We start from the raw sequence: 8,271 nt of genomic DNA, 5'->3' as shown, positions 1-8,271 counted from the left end.
AGTGCTTCTGTAAGATTTCCAGTTCAAACGTAAATGAATCCAGAAGGCAGACCTTCTGTGCAGACAAAGTCCTCATTTCTCCATATGTAGATCTCTCTTAAACCACACCTTTCCCAGCCCTGGAATGGTGCCAAGGGGACTGCCTACACTTTGCAGTGCAAACCCTTCACCACAGACATTGATCCTTATAAAAATCCCAGTGAATCAGCTTGAAAATTCACCAGGCAAGAAAGGTAGGGTTCTCTTCTAACATATTTTGTTTGTATCACAGCCACATAGCATTAACTATGGAATCAGGGTATCAGAATATCCATGTACAACTAAGTCAATTACTTTTTATATACAACCTTATTTTCTTACAGTCTGCTTTTTCTCCAGACCTGAAGTGAATGCTGCGTAGGTGGAGTCCGGTTGGAATCAACAGGGATTAAAGGGAAGACAGAGCTTCAGCAAAATGCAGCATATTAGCTTCTTTGCTATTTTTGGTTGCCCTAATTAGAATTTCTGCATCTTTCATTATGGTTTTGCTTCAGCAAAGTACAAGGCCATAGTAATAATAAACATGTATCTCAATGAATAAATTATATTGTAGTTTAATGTGTACTTCACTATTTTACTGAATGGATGTTCTAACACTTTGTATTTCTAATTAGAAGGAAAAATGTATGAGGGGAAAATGCAGTCAGGTAATTTCACAATTATTATGTTGCACAACTCAGATGATAAAGCTTAATTTAATCTTATCTAGTATGCCTAATAACTTGCAGAAATTTCTAGTGACCTAGGCAATATATCTTAAAATTGTAACGGAATAATTATTACAGAGGTTGAAAACTCATTACTAATGAATAAACATTCAATTTGCATCATTTACTTTAAATTCATTTAATTCTTCATTTATGGTGTCTATTCACGTGACAAATTTTAGTTCTACTGGTTTTGCATTACCCATTGGAAAGAGAAAAGGACAGAAAGAAAGAGAGAAAAATGTAGAGAGAATGGAAGAGTATACATTTTTGTTCTCAGTTTGTTGAAATATAAATGAAGGAATTAACTTACAGTTTAGAAAATACAATTTACAATTAAATAAACTATGGCATATTTAATTCTGAAGTGGATTTTTAAAACAAACAAGAGGGAACAACTATGGTATTTAATAACATTTTGAGGGACAAAGAACACACTCTTGCATTTCCTTTAAGGCTCAGAGTGTCTTTTCACATTAGAATGTAACACTTGCTATCCTAAAAAAATATGGAAAGCTTGACTTCTGTAAATAGCAAGTGAGAAATTAATTATAATACTAAGATCATAGGAATGGCCTTACTGGCTTAGAACTTCATACATCTTTTACAGTGTCCTGGTTTCAACAATGACTAGAAATTGATTTTAAGAAAAAGCACAAACACACAGCAATCTTCCTGCTCATACTAGTCCAGACACCCAGAGCTAGAATTTTAATTCTATTTCTAATATGTTATGATGGGTTTATCATCCAGCAATCTGTCTAATCTCACTTTGAAGTTACCAGTGTAGGTCTCTACAGCTTCAGTGAACTCCATAGCTTCACCCATGTACCCTCATTTCTTTGTTTGGTTTGCAGCTTTTCATCAGAGCCCTCTTAATTTGTTTATTATGAGAAACAGCAGTTTCCTCTCTTCTCAGTTTTGCTTATGATGTCATAGTTCTGCCAAAAGCTCCCTATGGCATCTCTTCTCCAGGCTCAAGAATTTTGGTCTCTCTAATCCTTTCTCTGGGAACTGTTCTGTACCTTTTTCATCAGTGTTGCTCTTCTCTGTACTTTTTCTGTTAATGTCCTTGTAGATACAGGGAAACATGATTGTCAGCTGTACTCAAGATCCACATGCATAAAATGCCATTCTGTTTTTCAGCTTTGTCCTCTCCTCCTGATATTTCCTAAGAATTCCATTTTCTCTCTTGACCATCAGTTACTACTGAGCCAACAATTTCATCAATCCAGTTATAAGACCTCTTGCAGCTGTTTTTGCAGCCCTGGCTACTCTCAGTACCACAAAAAAGCCGTCATTTCACTTTCCAGTCTTTCTCCAGATAATTTATGTACATACTGAAAAATGCAGGGCCCAACACTAATCTTTAAGGGACTCCAAGAGTGATTTCCCTGTATTGATAGAACCAACTATTTATACTTAGCCTTTCTTTCCTATTTTTTGAGTATGTATTTACTCATGAGAGAGTCTTAGAAAGAAAAAATGATTGGAATTTTTCAATGAGCTGTTGAAAGATTTTTGGAAACACAAATGTACAGTAGCAACTGATGATTGAGTTTTTAAAGGAATCCTAATAGATGAGCAAGGCCAAATTTCTTTCTACAAAATTCACATTGATTTTTCTCAGCAATACCGTATTTTTTCCACGTTCTAACTGATTGTTTTCTACATTATACATTTTACTAATTTGTCTGATTGGTAATCCCTAGATCACCATGGGAGCCTATTCAAAACTTTAATGTTGTATTTTCCACCTTTTTCTTTGGTACCCAGGCCTTTTAAAGAGGAAGTTAAGAAACCACTGTTAGTAGCATGCTATTTTAAAATGTTCAGTGCCCTGTAGAACTCTGAAAGCTTGTTACTATGATATTAGCTTTTCCCACTTTTATCTTATAAGATATATCCTCCAAAATGTCTCTCATTAAGTTTCTATCATGTTCCCCTCAAAGAACAAAAATGCGAAGATCTGATTTTATATCACTCAGCTTTTACATGGTTTCTTTCACCAATATCTCTCAAATACTTCTCAAAAGACATAAGTACCATCCCTATTATACAAAAGAGGAAGGAAAAAAAACACTGAGAGATGAAGGACTAGACTCCATGAAGGACTGACAGTAGGGCCAGTTGTATAAATACCTAATTTCCACTGCTCTTCTTCAGAGGTGGTTTACCGCATGACAGCTTTGATATGTAACTCCTGTAACTCTTTAGCATGTCATTGTGCCTGTCTGGCTGCACAACCCCTCACTGCACTGGAGATCAGATACTCCTCCTGACTCTCTGTCTTGATGCCACAGAAACGTATCATAGAATCATAGAATGGTTTGGGTTGGAAGGGATCTTTAAGATCATCTAGTTCCAACCCCCCTGCTGTAGGCAGGGACACTTCCTTCTAGACCAGGCTGCTCACAGCCCCATCCAGCCTGGCCTTGAATGCGTCCGGGGAGGGGGCATCCTTTACCTCTCTGGGCAACCTGTTCCATTGTCTAACCACCCTCACAGTCAAGAATTTCTTCCTAATATCTAGACTAAATCTACCCTCTTCCAGTTTAAAACCATTTCCCCTCATCCTGTCACTACAAAAAGTCCCTCCCCGGCTTTTCTGTAGGCCCCTTTCAGGTACTGGAAGGCCGCTATAAGGTGTCTTTGGAGTCTTCTCTTCTCCAGGCTGAAGAGCCCTAGCTCTCTCAGCCTGTCCTCGTAGGGGAGGTGCTCCAGCCTTCTGATCATCTTTGTGGCCCTCAGGACCCACTATATTGCCTCCACATTTGAGCCTATTTTAAAGGGTCCTTTTAGAATAATTAAAAATTCAGGATTTACTTGTGCTTGCCACAAACCAAAAAAGATAGCTGGAAACAGGAATCCAAGATATGAGCAATTACATTATATGCAGCTATTGTTTCACAAATACTTGTAATTCCAAATTGGTCCATGCATATCATGTGACTTAGCCATGTTTCATGACCCATGGAATAACTATTCACCTCACATAGCAAGTGAAAACATGAACCTGGGGGCAACTACAGAGCGTCTTTTGTTCTATCTTCCTGATGTTTATGCCTTGTGCTTCATGTTTGTACACTAACTAATGAAAACACAACATAAATTAATGCTTCCTTTTCTTGTATAAATAGACTCCAGTAATTCTGTAACTGGCAAACAAGGAAAACAAGAGAGGATAAACAGGATTAGCAAAATACCAAAGCATCCTTTTTAATTACCTGCTACAAAGTGTTCATTTATTTTCTTCTCCAAGTAACTTTTTTGTCATTCATGCCTGATTGATCACATAAGGAGGGGACTAGGAGGTAGGATACTCTATTCATTGTTTTAAAGGTTATTACAGTGGGTGATCTTATTAATCAATTTTTCAACAGAGAGATTTAAGATCAGCTACTGTTGTTCAGGAAAACAGTGTTCAAGAAGACTACCTTAGGCAAGTGCAAGCTGCACTGCAAGGTCAACTTATCTAATTGATAATAGTCCTGTTATCTTGTAGTGAATATTAACAGCCTACAGCACTGGATTATCTTCATGGCATTCTTATACAGAGATTTCATTAATTTGGGAGGGTAATCACTATCTAGCATTAATACCAGAATTACATGAAAGTATGTAAGTTGGAAAGCAATATTTATTATTAAGTGTTTACATGAAAGGGTATTTTAGTTCCAGAGATTATTTAATAAAGACTGCACATAAGCAACTGAAAAACTTACTTGAATGCAAAGTAATGATTTAGAAGTAGAAATTAAGGATTAGAATTTGTGGTTGCTCTTCAACCATTTCTCTGTACCATTTTTCATTTGGAGTCATTGAATATGCTCTGCTATGCTGTATGTTCTATATAATATGCTTATTAAAATGTTAAACAAGACAGTTGTATCCACTATAGAGCATCAGGAAATAAAAGAGTAATTATATACTGATGCTCTTCTGTGATGCTACTGACACCCTTTTGCACTGCTGACATCGGCCATGGGTGAGGTCCATAGCATGGAAGGACTTGTGGTTAAGGGAGCTGATATTTATTTATTTACATTGTGGCTTAATGATTCCAGTATGATGTGTCCAGAGTAGGTTTTGCACATTTTCAAACAGATGGGTATGATTTGTCACATCTGGGTTTATCCTACTGATTGCACAGCTTTGAAAAATTCTGACTGGGTTGGGGTAATATGAGTCATAGTTTCTCAAAATGATTTGTCACTGTTGTAAAACTAAGGGACAATTGCTTCTGATTGGCAATGTCTGCTCAGAAAAGACATTTGTTTTGAAGGAGCAAGACTGCTGCAGATAAAAACTTTAGAGTCCATGTAAGAATTGCTTTAGTTGAAGAAGCTAGGTCTACATTTTAAAAATATGAAATTTCTATTATATAAAACTAAAATAGCTTTCTTCACATGATCCTGTTGGATGTACTGCGGAACTATTTCACTGCCAGACAATAAACATGAAAAGAAATATTTAAGAGGCAACATTTTTACAGTAATATTAGGATTTGGCCAAAATTTCCTCTTTGTCTTCATGAATAAAATAGTATAGTAACAAAAAATAGTTGAGGAGAAGGAAGGAAACACCCTCTGTATGTCTAGACTTACATTTAAAATTCATATGTTTTGTGCAAGACTTACTCGATACCTTCCTACTGGTACTGGACTATTTCTGCTCTCAGATCATTACCTTGGAGTTACAGGTGAAACATGCAACTAAACCAAGACCAGGTAAACTAGCTGGGGAGAGCTGGGCCACGCTTTGGATTAGTCACAGTGGAGTTACAGTAGGAGACATCCATGGACTAAATTCCCCTTCCTGCTGTTTCTTCAGTGGGGGAGTCAGGTTTCCATTGAGAATAAACAGAAAGCAAAAGGCTCTTACATCAACTGCCATCATTAGCAAGCTCCTGCTCTACAGAAATTGCTACTTGTAATGCAAGTTTTTGCTTCTCAATCCAGAACACATTTTGCTGCACTTTTGCAGTTATCCAGTCTTTCTCCTTAACAAACTAGAGACAAAGTTCATAACCTTTATAAATTAAAAAATATGATTTTACATTAAACAAAAAACAAAAACAACAACAACAAAACTGGTGATGATTTGTTATTAGTTTTTCTGTCAAATAACAAATGACGCCTTATGGTCCCCCTCTTCCACTCTGAAGGGACTGACCACCCATGTCTTTTTCAAGGGTGATCCTAATAGAGTGAGATGCAACTCTTACAAATATCATTCTGAGATCAATGTATTAACATAACACTGCCTTCAAGGCCTTCTACTTTGCCCTGAAGAAAAGTTATCAGTGTTGTGCATTGCTCTGTTTTAAATACTCAGAAAATTCTTGCTCAGTCATATTTGACTGCTTTCAAAAATAATAAACAATGCTACTTAACATATTTCAAGTTAGGTAATAAATGAGCTAATTGCTGAAATGAAGATTTATTATTTGACCAAGGAATCTATAGAAACAAGGATTTCATACGCATAAATTCATGATATCTTTTCAGTTGTAGCACATCAGCATTTGCACATCAAAAGCTGAACCATGCTGCATTTCTCATGAAAGGGAAAGAAACAGAGTACTAATATGTTTATGCAACAAATCCACATCTTTGTATTGCTATCTTGATTAACAGAGCACCAGTACTTTATGCTTAATTTAAGCTTTTGTCTTAAGGTTTCTGGTCAATGATGTTGTTCTAGATCATTCCACTGTGTAAACTATGATCAAATCAAAATGAAGAAAAGAATTTCTGTTGTTTTCTGAAACTAGTGGCTTGTTTGTTTCTTTGATTTTCTCCATTAAGCTAGTGATTCTACATTCATACAAGATCACATAGTCCGCATGAGGTTTAGGGCCCTCTCAAATATATTTTGGCAGCAGAACAACAACCGCATTCTACTCCAGCCCCCCCAAGGCATCCACAGTCCAGCATTTATCCTCAAATCAAGGCCATTCTGGAGTTGTATTGCTGAGGTCATTTAAAACTGTAGTTGCTCATTATAGCCTTAGTCACATGGGATCTACTTAGATAATAATTCAGGCAATAACCACATCATTTTTTTCCAGATAATATTAGGATAATTTATAGCTGAGAAACAAAAGAGATTTAATGCTCTCGGATCCCCATCAAATTACACACCCTTGCTCTCACATGGATCTCAATTTTCACAGAATGTAAAATGTGTTAGAGAAAAGTCACAGAATTTTTCTTATGTATGTCTTTTGTGTCTGATATGGGCCATTATTATGATTTATTTGTTATTTGTTGTGCAGTGACAGTATGTTTGACTTTTTGCAAACAAGATGGATGACGTTACCATTGTGTGACCTTGCAGCCTACACTAGCGAGTTGATATAAGGAACAAGGGACCCCAGCATAATGATATGCTTGTAGAGTTGAGATACCACTGAATGATTTGTGCTATATCTCAAAGACACATACAAGGTAGTTTTGTGATTACTACCAATCAATTTCCAATTAGTACGAATTAGGACCTCAGCTAAATTAGAGGTGCTGCTGTCAAACTGCCAAAATACTTCTCACAGTTACTTCCTCAGAAAAGCTCCCATCTGGGAAAGAATTAGATTTTTCAAAGCTTTTCTATCAGTAAGTCAAGAAACAACTACTAATCTAGCAGGCATGTTAACTCAACTGTATTGTAAAAAATCTTCACTTTTATCATATAATTTTGGCTGATTTTCTTTTTTTCCTATGGGTTGTAAACATAGGTAGCTCATCAGCATGCAGGGTTCAGTATGCTTGCTGCAAGAAGAGCTGTCCCAACTGGTATTCACTTCCTCTGCAGCAGACTTGTGACACTCAAATAAACTGGAGTTGAAATCACTGGGCCTCTGAAAGAAGTCTCTGCCTTTGTGGATGGTATGACGTGGTAAAGACCACAGAGATGAAATATCCTGATATACTCTTATATTGTTCCTTGTCTTCTTATAGTACAGGAGACTCACTGTGGTACAAGGTGTCTTACGTACAAGCCTAAAATGAAACACTGAGAATCTTTTCAATGCATCTAAAATACAAAAATGAGTGTAAAAGTGTTTAAAATAACTCTTTGATGTGATTTGATATATGATTGACTACTGAAACTATGGTCACCGTTTCTTGCTGCCCTTAGGAAAGCAAGCCTGTTACTTCTCATTCAGTTTAAAAATTGCTAAGTAAAATAAGATCTTTCTATAGCAACTGTTATATCCCGGTACTCAAGGAAGAATACAAGATACTATTCAAACTTTCATTACGCTGATGTAGCCAACTGAAATTAATGATTGTGCCAGAGAGCAACTGAGGTCAAAATGCAATCAATAGATAATAAAAATCCCTCTGTGTTCCACTATAAGCAATATTTCTGAAGTAGTTTTTCTTCTGTTTAAAGTTGAACATAGTTTCTTCTCTTACAGCTACATTGCAGAGATGGGAACAAGTACAATTATGATTGAATATTGTTTTTATGTTTTCTTTCCTTGTCTTGATAGAACTTTGTACAACATCTTCATAACACA

This window comes from Numida meleagris, chromosome 1 (assembly GCF_002078875.1).
Source record: "Numida meleagris isolate 19003 breed g44 Domestic line chromosome 1, NumMel1.0, whole genome shotgun sequence".
In the NCBI taxonomy this organism is placed as follows: domain Eukaryota; kingdom Metazoa; phylum Chordata; class Aves; order Galliformes; family Numididae; genus Numida; species Numida meleagris.
Note: the sequence above shows the minus strand (reverse complement) of the source record.